The sequence below is a fragment of the Corvus brachyrhynchos genome, unplaced genomic scaffold (assembly GCF_000691975.1).
Source record: "Corvus brachyrhynchos isolate BGI_N302 unplaced genomic scaffold, ASM69197v1 scaffold60, whole genome shotgun sequence".
Classification (NCBI taxonomy): domain Eukaryota; kingdom Metazoa; phylum Chordata; class Aves; order Passeriformes; family Corvidae; genus Corvus; species Corvus brachyrhynchos.
The window spans coordinates 1650482-1660550 of NW_008236767.1; positions in this window are offsets into that span (position 1 = coordinate 1650482).

A 10069-nucleotide genomic window follows, 5' to 3' on the forward strand; every position below is an offset into this window, starting at 1 on the left:
GAAGGAAGGAAGGAAGGAAGGAAGGAAGGAAGGAAGGAAGGAAGGAAGGAAGGAAGGAAGGAAGGAAGGAAGGAAGGAAGGAATAATTGGCCAGGTGTAAATTTTCAATCCAAGGTTGTGAGTCAGAGGGTCAGTGCTCTGTATCTGCTGCAGGATTTCTCAGTGAAGCTGTGTTGCCTCTGTATGAGCAGAGGTGCAGTGGTCACTGGAGTAGTGTTTGCTTCTGGGGTCCTCCATAGGGGACTGGGAACTGACAGAGAGAGGTTCAGAGAAGGGTGACAAGAGGGGAAGCTATGTCTTTCAATGAGATGCTTAAGTACATTAATCTATTTAGCTTAACAGAGACAAGGTTAAGGGGAGAGTTGGATATAATTTATAAATTTCCTGTCTTCCTGTAGAAATAGAATAGAGGAGTAGAAATTTGATAATATATAGCATTTCGGTCAAGTGGAAAAAAGCCTGACAGGAACCAGTGAAATTTGAAATTAGACACATTTTAGCACGGAAGGTAATTAATTATTAGAACAATTTACCAAGGATTGTAATGGATTCTCCATCACTAGGCATTTTGAAGTTGGAAATGATTGATTTTCTCAGAGAAATTGTTCCTCTTGCTCCTGTAGGAGTTAACTCAAAAAAAAACTGTACCCTGTGTACTACCGGGAAAACATCTATGATCCCAAATAATCTTTTAAGCTTTGGGATCTATAAGCTTGCACCAAATAGCTAATGCCAGCTGCCTGTGTCTTATGTTCTCCTACAGTCACTTGTAAGTATGATTCAAGCATTTTTCCCTTTGTTTACGTTTGCTTGGGGAATTGTGAAGTGAAGGACTACAACATTAACTTTTGCTCTTTGGGTGGGACATTTTGTCTGGTATATGGATTCAAAGGTTTTCAGGCTGCGGAACCCCTAATCATTTGGGCTGAGTACCTCCAGCACAGAGCATCGTATTTCACCCCACCATTCCTCCAGTACTGAGGGAGCTGAAGTCTCACTGATTACACAGAACTTGGGGGGTTGGCCAATACTCCTGAAGGCTGTGCTGCCATAAGCAGGACCTTGATTGGCTGGAATGTTTGGCACAGAGAAACCTTACGAAGTTCAGCAAGGGGAAGTGCAGGGTCCTGCACCTGGGGAGGAATAACCTCAAGTATCAGCACAGGCTGGGGGCCGATCTAGAGAGCAGCTCTGTGGAGAAGGACCTGGGAGTCTTGGGGGATGACAAGTTGACCATGAGCCAGAAGTGCCTTGCCACTGCCAGTTCCTTGGCAGAAGGGCCAGTGGAATCCTGGGGTGCATCGGGAAGAGTGTGGTAGCAGGTTGAGGGCTACCTAGTCGGCCCCAGTGAGGCATATCTGGAGTGCTGTGCCCAGTTCTGAGCTCCTCAGTACAAGAGAAACAAGGAGATACTGGACAGGGTCACAAAGATGATTTGCAGTCTCAAGCCTCTCTCTTACAAGGAGAGACTGTGGGAGCTGGACCTGTTCAGTCTAGAGAAGACTGAGAGGGGATCTCATAAATATATATAAATATTTCAAAGGCAGCTGTCAAGAACATGGTGCCAGATTCTTTTTGGCGTTGCCCAGTGGCAGGATGAGGAGCAATGGCCATAAATTAAAACACAAGTTTCACCTCAATATGAAGAGGAACTTCTTTACTCTGAGGCTGGCAGAGCCCTGGAACAGGTGCCCAGGGAGGTCACTGAGTTTCCCTCCCTGGAGACATTCACGCACCTGGACACGTTCCTGTGTCACCTGCTCTAGGTGACCCTGCCTTGGCAGGAGGGTCGGACTAGATCATCTCCAAAGGTCCCTTCCAACCCTAACTATCCTGTGATTCTGTGATTCTGTAATTGACAGCAGATACTTCCAAAAGGCACATGGGTTATAGTTTGCCATGACAGTACAGGGAGAAGTGGGATGCCCCACTCCTTTTCCATCTCAGTGGAATATGAGCTCCTGATTTTTCCAGGCTCTTTTGTAAATTAACCCCAGATCAAATTTGAAGAATGAGACTCTGCTGCTGCTGAAGCTAGAAGAAACCTTGACTTGGATTTAAGTGAATTCCACTGGACGAGCCAAAATGATGCTGCATTTGCCACACTGAAAAGACCCAGAATTATCAATTAATAGTTCTTTGTGGATTTTTTTATGCAGAACTAAATATAAAGCAAGACAACATTGGACCTCTATGAACAGGACCTGTCTACTCCTGATCACGTTTCACGGAGGGGTATGAAGTCAAAAGGAAAAAATCTACTTTAAAACAGGCAGGGAATTTTTTATTTCAATATGTGTCCAAGATCTTCCCAGCCACTGCATCAAACTGTACTGTCTAAATACAGCAGTGTCTGTCTCTGAGCAGTGCTCAATGCAAATGTTACTTGACCTAGAAAATTACTGCTCACAAGGAAAGGAGAACCCTTTCGACATTTTGATGGTAAGTCATGGAGACCAACTATACAGAGAACTGTAAATAAACATTACTTCAAAGTGTAGCTCTGGGCAGTTCTGTACAGTTCATCTGAAGCCATTACAACATTTGTAGCTATATAAAAGAGCCAAGATAGATGAGGGAGCAGCATTTATTACAGCTGGAAAAAATGAATGTAAGAGCTTTTCTAATCAAAGAGGTTAGTTACTTTTTCCTGCAAACTTTGTGTCTTTGAGCTGCCACAGATACAATGTGCCACTCTTTCTCCAGTGTGTTGTCAGTAGAACTGATTTTACCCACAGCACTAACTACTTGAGAAATAAAACAACAGCAATTATATACAGATGTGCAATTTAAAGCATAGGTGAGAAATCCAATTATTTGATATTCTCACTATTTTTTCTTTTCTTTTAACAAAATTAGATGACAAATTTGTTTATAAAAATAAAGCTGTTTCCCTCTGTAGCAGGTCTGAGTAGAAATAGCAGATAAAGGATCCACAGGTTGAACTATTCATGTCAGTTACTTGCTTCACAGAATAACGTTACTTTCCTCACAGAATATATCCTTTTATGGATTTTATCCATGATCAGGTTGCATCTATTTGCTATAATCATGCAACACCTCTTTGTGAAGAAAGATCAACACATAACCACTGTTTTTGACTTCATATCAAGATATAATGAACACAATTTGGAAAAAAATCCCCAACAAACCTTTCGTTTTAACCGAACAAAAAGTAAGGGAAGAAGAGCTGGACAATGAGTATCACACTGGTTTTCTGCAAAAGTTAGGTGGCATCAACACCGTAAGGAAAAGGAAAACTATTCCCCTCTCCCACATTCCTTCTGAAGCCCAAAACAATCACTCATTTACTAAATGACTGTAATGTAGAACTACATTTGGACTAGCATGTTAAACACCTGAATGAGGCTCAGCTTGCACAGGGTGTGAGTGATTCAGGTATGAGTGATCTGACTACTGCTGATGTGCATTAACAGCAGGGATTAGTCAGCCAGCTCCCTGTGAGTGTTCAGGTGGCAAAATGAGCGATAAGTGGCAATGCATTGTAAGGCATTAGAGATTTTTGGAGGATGAGGGAGAAGGAGGGAAAATTGCTGCTATCTGCAGTGCAATTTAACGGGTAATAGCAACTTGGAAGAATTTAAAAAAACACTCAGAACCTCACCTATTTACAATATTGGGTCAATTATGTGATTAGAAAGTGAGCCCAGATCAGGGTAGTAACAGGGCAGTTCCTTGTTTGACCTGACATCCTGCGTAATTTTGGTCAGGACATCCACAATAACCTGACTTTTTTTTTAAATTTCTCTTGCTGAATTTTTTTGATAGCAGTCACTAAACATTTAGTCAGAAATTTTGCTAATAGCAAAGAACAGCCATCCCTTTGAGAAGGGTGCTCAATGCAATGAGCATGGTCTGGACATTCAAGATAAACTCATTCAGAACCCTGCAGTTAGTGGAAAAACCCATCATTGCAGGCCAATACTGACAGATCTCTGCTAGGCTGGGCTCTGGCACTGGCAACACTTAAATGTTTCGCACTTAACTTTTAAGAACAGCTCTTCACATGGGAATTTTGCAATCTTTAAGTGACCTTAAAACACTCATTTATGACAAGTTTCTAATGTGTAGTTTCACTGTTGCTAGACAAACCTACACTTCAGGTTTATTGATACTGTGTGAGAAGTGTACTGGGCATAAGGGATTTGCCTGTTCTGAGACCTTCAGCCCCTCTATCATACCTCTTTTGGGAACTGGATTGCTGCTAGCAAATATGGGTAAAAATCATTTATTGTACAGTGAGATTTCTCAAGGGAATGAGATGCCTAGCTGCTTTACACAGGCTCTGAAAAAGCATTTTGAAATTACACAGCAATAAAATACAAAAATCACCACATTTAGCTTGCACCTTGAGTCTACACACAGGGCGAGAGCTAAGGGCATGTCTACCAGGAGGTCCCAGAGGCATTGGGATGGCCAAAGCCACCTGCTTTTAGCAGTAGCTTCTAAGAGTCCACAGTGGGATAATTGACTCTGTCTCCTCCTCGTGAGGTTTTTGACATGATGGAATGATATGGACATCTTTCCCAGATTTTTCAATAAATGACATCTTGCTTAAAATATCGGCATGCACTCTTCAGAGGTCTTCCTGTGAAGGAGGGAGATTTTAATGAGCAGGCAGCATCAAGTCAGGCCACTTTCTCCTGGGGTTTTGTGTAATTGCTGCCAGCCTCAGCCAGAGATGTGTGTAATGAACCTGGAGGTGAAGAGCTGCATGGCCTGGTCCTCTCCTGCAGCTTCCCAGCTGACCAGGGCAGAGAGGCACAGATGCACCTCCTGGGAGGGGACAGGGAAGAAGGTCACACTCCACCACCCACAACCTGCTGGAAGACCCACTGCAGAGTGCACAGACTGCAGCCACTCCTCCTCCCAAGGCCAGTGATGCTGTCATTCCCCATTCCAAGGCCAGGGAATTGTTAACACAGCATTTTCCAACCCAGAGATCAGGCCCTTGGGAGATCAGGCAAATGTGCAGAGGTACCGGACAGCAGCACAGAAGATGCGGGGGGCAAGAAGAAACCTCTCAGTTCTCTGCTTTGCAGGAGCAGGGGCAGGGCTGGGGGCAAAGCAGTGGGTGAGAAGTGCTTGGCCATTGCATGCTTTGCCCTTCCTGTCCCCTTGTCCCGTGCTCCTGCTTTTTTCTACTTTTCAATACACTTCCAAATATTTGCTTTGTGAATAACAGTGGATGCACAGTTATATTTATCTGCAGAGGTGATTACTTTAAAAACCCAAACTGAGCACTGGAAACTCTAAAAGCTTTAATTTACCCATTTATATAGATAACCATTTTCAAAGAAATTATCTTCTTTAAAGAGATGGTTTCTTTGTGACAATACTGCTGTCATGTAGGAGGGCACGTTTACAACTCAGACACAAGCTGAAGCATTTCTTGTACTGCTCAAACCAAAACACAGTCATAGTTTTTAAAAAGGAAGGAGCCACTTTCTCCTCTAATCCATTAGTCTGTGTAATACCAGTCACATAATTTCATCTGGTTTTTTAGTATCCCAAAACACTCAAAGTATCTGCTTAGGAAGACACATCTAAAAAAACCAACTCATCTGGTCACATGGGAGATGCGGCTTTCAGATGACAGGTTTAGCCTCTACCTGTAACTAATCAGCTGTCTCCCAGCTGATGAGATAAGGCTAACAAGCAGCTTACTTAATGGAGGGAGCCTGCTCTGGCTGAAGAGATTGGGTTATGTTAAGAATAAGGTTCTGTTATGCAAAACTGGGTGGTTTGCTTGTTATTTAGGTGATGGTAGAGAGCTGGAAGGAGTCAGGTGGTAAGTTCTGGCTTACCTATTTTACCTGGCTTTAAATTATGCTTGTGATTGATTTAGTCCCTTTGGGAAGAGTCTTGGAAAGCATTTCCTGTACTCAGTTCAGCTAGCTGGTCTGCCAGCCTGCTCAAGGGAAGCAGAGGGCTGAGGAGGTACTTGCTGACTGGAAAATGTTCAGCTGATGCAAAGGTTACTACAATAATCTTTGTTGACCTATGTAAAAGATTTGATTGTTGTATGTGTCCATTGGCTTTTAACAGCAATTATGTGATTTCACAGGGTATTTTATCTATATTTCTGTCTTTGAACTATGCTGCAACTGTAAATGCTAGTGGGGAATGTGGAGAGTTTACCACCATGCAATGCAGAGCTCTGTATAGGATGGGCAATGGCTAAAACGAGACAGTGTGTTAACCTCTTCTGTGGGAGTTCTAATTCAGTAGTGAAAGCATCTGTACCATCAGGGACTTCAAATCTTGCTAGAGCTTCCCTTAAAGTCTTGCAGTACCAGGTGCTGCACACAAATTGGTTTGGTAGCTCCCTCCAACCAAGTTCTTGCCATCTGTCATTGCACTGCTCAAATGGGTCTCTTAATCTGGCAGTATGAATGCTCAAATCTATAGAGAGGCTTATGCAGACACACTCGCCTCTTTGTAGTCCAGGCAAAGTTCCAAAAAAATAGAGATCTGTGTACCAGGGTGTAAATCAGGCCAAACTTAAAAGGCACAAAACCACTCTGGCATCTTTTACTTTTATTTGCCATCAAAACTCTTTTGTGGTGTGTATGGGTTTAGTACTGTGGCTTTCTTTCAGTGAAAGGCTAAAAAATGCCTGGAGGTCAGCTCCCTTCCCTGTCAATGAGTGCCTGCACTACACTAGATGGCACTGCTTAATACTCACGTTTTTCTCTTGTCTCTACTGTGCTGGTTCCCTGGATCTGGAGAATCCTGTAGCTGCAACTTCATCAGATTTTACCAGTGCTCTGGGGTCGCTGGCAATGGGATCAGCTGCACGGAGGCATTGGGAGCAGTCATGTAACAAGGCAGTAGTAATGGTCATCAGAAACACATTCTAAGTGTCTCTTTAGCCTGATAAATGGGTAAAGCAGAGTTTTTTAGACACAAATTAAGACTAAGTTCTGATGCTATCTTTGACTCTTCCTAACATCCCTCATCTTCTTTTTTCTCATGACTGGAATAAAAAGCAGTGGTAGAATTGCTGCAGACATCAGGCATCTTACAAAGCCGGAAATCTGAGCAATAATACAACTGTTGTATACTGATCACTAAATATGGGAAGAGGACAAGCTGTAAGTAACAAATCTCTGCTCTCATCAATAGTCCATAGATTTGGAAATAAACAGCTGTGTTTCTGCTTTCAAAATAGTGTTCAGGTAATTCAGAAGCTTTATTCTTGCAAGGAGAGGTTGATCAAAATTTAGGAGTGCTGTTGAACAACCCTATGTTGTGCCCTTCACTCACTAATAAATTGCTGAATACATCTAAAATGTGAAAGCATAAAGGCCCACCAGTATTTTATGTACTTTTTGAAAAAGTCAAACAAGCATTTGCTTACAAAAGTCAAACATCAAATGTCAAGTATAGTGTATGTCTTTAGCATGATTTCAAAATGTGCTGTAACAGCAATGCCGAGTTGAAGAACTGACCTTGTCCAAGAGTGAGCAGAGACCTAGGTGCTTTAAACCTATGTTAGATACTTTGAAATCAGCTGGGCCTAGAATATTAAAAATTGACTGAAGTTGTGTTAGAACACAATAGCTACTTTTGAAGTTGGGTAAAGTTCTATAAAAGGGCAACTGGGATAGGTCTCTCAGGGAAAAATGGGAAAAGCAGAGGATTGTAGTCACTGTAGATTGGCCACCCTGATGCCAGTTCTGAGAACTAATGCACGTAAAAAGACTGGCTAAGCATGTGGGAATTGCAAAGAAATAAGTAACAGCCTGTGGATGTGCCAGGCCACCTTCCTTTCTGTGACACTGAAATGGGCCTTTTAGCTGGGGTGGAGCATCAGAGGCATCTTGCTGTTTTAATGCTGTTTAATTTAGTTTCTGACTTAGACAGTAGAAGTGGAAGTTAGACTTGAAGGTGACTCTAAGTGGGAGGGCCTGCAAGTGCTCACAAGGGTTATTTAGAACTTAAATATCTGGAAAAAGGGATTAAAAATACTGGGTGAGATTCAATAAAGATAAATAAGATGCAAGGCACTTGTTAGTTGATTATTCCTCCCCAGTAGAGGATGAAAAATAATTAGTTAGGTAGCATTTTCTCAGGAAAGGGTCTTGGGAGTTTACTAATCATAAATCATAGCTGTGCTGTTGCCAGCACTCCCCCTGAATCTTGTAAGAGTGGGAGATACAGACAGAAATATAGATTGCAAAACACATGGAAAGATCCTTTTTCTATCCATCATTGATCAAGTCTCAGCTGGAGCACTGTGACTGATTTTGGATATTATACTTTAAGAGCAATGTGGCACACTTGGAGAGCATCCAGAGGAGAATAACATGTTCTCCTTAGTAAAGAACATAACCTACAAATAAAATATTTCTAAAAAACTTGCCTAGATCAGGGAAGAAAATTCCTTTTCTCCCACTCCCAGATTTATCACAATTTTTAAGACTATAGAGACTGTTTCAGAGAGGAAGAGGCTCTCTCCAAATACAGTAGATAAGAGCAATGGCTTAAATTGGTGCAAGAAATATTGGGGTTTCACATGAGAAAAATCTCACAGGTATACTTATTCCTGCCTTAAAACAGTGAGAGGGATTAAAGTAGTCCCTTTCTGCCCTCCTTTTCTGTTACAGTATTTCACAGTAATTAATACAAACAATTTTGTTTAAAGGATACAGCTGTGCCACTCCAGATCCTGGATTTGATAAGCTGACAAGGCTGATGCTGTATTTTTAGACCCTAACCTTGAGTTTTATTGATGTCCAAACAGTGTTTTCTTTTATTTTCCTCTCTCAAGCCATGCTAAATTGCTCATTTGAAATAAAAACCATGGATGTGACTATGCTTTCAAGACTTCCTCACTGAAATGTTATACATACTTCTTTTTTTAGAGTCATAACCCAGATTACAAAATAAGATGCAAGTAAGAAAACAATACTTCAAATAAGATGATTTACATGTTGGATTTTTTTCCCCAGTGATTCAGTAAGTAGTAGGTGTAGACTAAGCTTTTCAGCATGGCTACAAACTGAGCCCTATACCAGGTTTATGATCAAAAGCAAAGTTAAGCTTTCTGGAACTCTCCATCCAGGCTTAAGAATTGGAGTCCCCTCTTGGGCAATCACCTTAGGTGCTGGAGAAATTGCTGAGGCGGGAAAGGAAGGTTGGAAACCACGTGGCTTACCTCAAGAAGAATGAAAAGCAGACAAAAAATGTCATGTTTCTTAATCATAGCATGGCAAAGGAGATAAAACAAGGAGATATCTTGGGTTAAATCAGAAAAAGTTTTCATCCTTTTATTTTCAGCAAACAAAAAGACTTTATTGTAATACAGTCTTCTTCTGTGATTCAGGTGTTGATTTTCTTGAAACATTAGGTCTCAGTGATACAATTAAACTAAAGAAAAATTGGATATTAATATATCCATGTGTCTGAGGGGTTTGCAAACTAGAGCTTTAGTAAGAGATATCAGTGAATACGTTAGGAGTCTTGTGTTAGGAAATGGACTCAGGTTCTGTCTGCAAAGGGTACTTCTCTCACATTTTTAAGTGTTACAGAATTTATGCACATATTCAAATACATCATTGGAAAGAGTATTTTTCTTTTTTTCTGTAGGGCACATGACAAAATCCTGCTAAACCTTAGCTTGGAGTTCAGGTACAAATAAATTTTAACTATGCACAAGAAGTTTTATGGGTAGATTTAAAAATGCATGCTTCAACTAGAATTAAACACCATTTTACACAATAAATTGAGACTTATAACTGAGTTCTGTTTGAAGATGGTAGGAATGTACACATGAAATTAAAACTTCCAAAGGAAATCATGTTTCCCTAAAAAGGTAATGATAATAAAAAAATATTTTTCCCTTTGTGTCACTGTCCTTCATTTCTGTACAAAAAGATGATGGCAGTATGTATAACAAGGAGGATGGAGTGGGTACCTCATGGGTGTTTTAGATAGGTCCTTGCTTTCTTCTGCCTACCTTGGCCCTTGCTCTTTGGTCTCTTGGTCTCTTTTACATGGGTGCCCCAACTTGGTGTTCATCACATCAGGGAAGGGTTGGGAT